This window comes from Palaemon carinicauda, chromosome 4, assembly GCF_036898095.1.
Source record: "Palaemon carinicauda isolate YSFRI2023 chromosome 4, ASM3689809v2, whole genome shotgun sequence".
NCBI lineage: Eukaryota > Metazoa > Arthropoda > Malacostraca > Decapoda > Palaemonidae > Palaemon > Palaemon carinicauda.
In genome coordinates this window covers 194,040,208-194,042,524 of record NC_090728.1, presented here as the reverse complement: position 1 = coordinate 194,042,524, position 2,317 = coordinate 194,040,208, and the positions used below count along the sequence as shown (strand labels likewise).

At 53.7% G+C, this 2,317-nt stretch overlaps 1 pseudogene; it reads right to left on the bottom strand.

The window, feature by feature from the left end:
- Positions 1 to 1,792: 1,792 nt before the first annotated feature.
- On the bottom strand, positions 1,793 to 1,911 carry LOC137640351 (5S ribosomal RNA; annotated as a pseudogene).
- Positions 1,912 to 2,317: the final 406 nt, after the last annotated feature.

Sequence of the window (2,317 nt, the reverse complement as noted above, 5' to 3'; positions counted from 1 at the left end):
GGTGACTCTCCCCCGTGTCCTCCTTGTGCTCCAAAATCGGCTGCAACTGAGGACAAACTGCAGCTGTTCCCAAAGCTAACCTCTTGATTCCTTTAATGGCAAGAAAGAGAAGGTCTTGGGACATCAGATACAGAATGGAGACTCGAAATCTTGAAGGAATTGGACCGAAGGGCCGGGACCCCCAGATTCTGAGTCTAGCCAACAACTCAGGAGCAAACCTGAATGTTGCCTTCCCCTCTTCCTTAGAAAGGGCGGAGTCGTACGAGACCAAGAAGAGCGCTTACACACTGGCCGTGTGAGCAGGAGACCCAAGGCGGAATACAATTCGAGGCCTGTCGTAAAGGGTCTTGAGAAGATCTCTTAAAGGACTAAAAGTCCGAGCCATGCTCCAAGTTGGAGGTCTTCCTCCGACTAGGGCAGGGACAATCGTAGCTTCGCATGAGCGAGGAAAGGTCCAGCGGGCAGGAAAAAGTTATTCCTTTAAGCCTGAAGGTCAGGGAAAGGCTGAGCGACAGGCTTCATTGCCGAGAGCAGAAAGGAGTTTCCTCCCGCCGAAAGGCAATAAGACCGTTATTGCTGGAGAAGAGGCCTCAAGGGAAGAGGTATATCTCCCACGGAACCAACCACCGAAGACTCTTCACTTTGCCTGGAAGACCCCTGCGGATGACTATCGCAGATGACACGACCTCCGTACCGCGACTGTAGCGGGTTGTCTCTTCTTGAGGAGGAGGCGTAGTGTCTCCAGGCATGAAGCCGAAGCGACGCCCCGGTTCGGGAGAGATGTCGCAGTGTGGTTGTTTGAATAGTCTGCGCCGTGGGAGAAGCTCTCACGGGAGTTCCGTCAGGGGAAGCAGAGGGTCCAGAAACCGTTCTGCGCATAGTCCCAGTGGAGCTCTCCCATTGAAAGGTTGACAGACAACCTGGTCTTGTTGAGACCCATTGTCCACAGACAAAAAGGAGGGAAGACGCAGGCGTCGAAGTTGTCCCCCCATCACCGGAATGCATCTTGCCAGAGTCTCGGGGTCTGAGACTGAGGGGAAGAACAGCGGAAGCTTGAGGTTCCAAGCTGTCACGATCAGGTCCCCCAGACCAGGACTTGCTGGTTACTCAAGGTCAAACACCCCCAGGTACACTCTCTCTACGAGGCTCTGCTCAGATAGTCGGAGAGAACATTCCTCTGCCTGGAATGAGAGAGCCGATGGTGGTATTGAGAGAATCTCAATCATCCCAGTATCTCTACTGCAAAATGTGAAGGTGTGAAAATGCGTCCCCTGCTGGTTAGAACACGCCAGAATCATGAAGTCGACGCGCACAGGGCGATTCGGCAGGAGCTGTAGGATCTGTAGAGGGGACAGACTACGGCCCCTAAGCCTGCCTGAATGATGGAGAGGTACCCTTCAGGTCTTGACCATAGGCCTGGACCGGAACATGCCCCCCCCCCCCCCTTTCCTTTGACGAGTCCGAGAACAGCATCAAGAATGTGGGGAAAGGACGAGAATATCCACTACCATCAAGAGGTTCCATAGGTCAACACCCATTGCAGGTCTAATAGTTCCGCTGGTCCCATAGGGGCCAGGAAGTCCGGTTAAACGTTGCCTGAAACCACCGGAACTTGGACCGCCCCACATGGAACTTATCCTGAGGCGACCGTTCGGACTATAGACGGGCCAATGAGGAGAGGAGAACTAGGAAACGTTCCAAGGTAGGGCTGAAAGCTCTGCTTGACTGAGAACAGGTACTACGACTCTCCTCAGTCTTGCCACAGTCAACTGAAAGGAAGGCTCGGAGGATGTGGCAACAGAATCTGGCGTCCCCAGGTGGTCACCCATCCAAGTACCGACCAGAACCGACGTTGCTTAACCTCGCTGGACGGACGAGAAGCGGGGTTTCCAACGTGGTAAGGCCGTTGACTCAATATCATGGCCAGATACTCCAGATGTTGAGGCAGAAGAAGAGAAGGCTCCAAGCAAAATACCATGAACAACCACTCATGGTAAGCATCCGGAAGCTTGTCCCGGCGCTGAAGAAGGTCGAACCCGAGCCTACCGGAGTTGACCAGCCCTCCAAAAAGTAAAGGAGGCGGAAGCCTGCACCTGAGCGGCCATGAGGAAAGCAGGGAGAGTTCTCTGGGGAAAAAAACCTGATATGCCACGGCGGGATAGCCACACTGCATCATAAGCAGGAATACTTGCAGTCTAGGCTGAATTTGACGAGCTCCCTGGAAGATGGATGGAATGGAAACTGAAAGTACCCGTCCTTCCGATCCAGGGTTTAACCCTGGATAGGTACGGTCCTCGGACACCCCTTTAAGGGTATA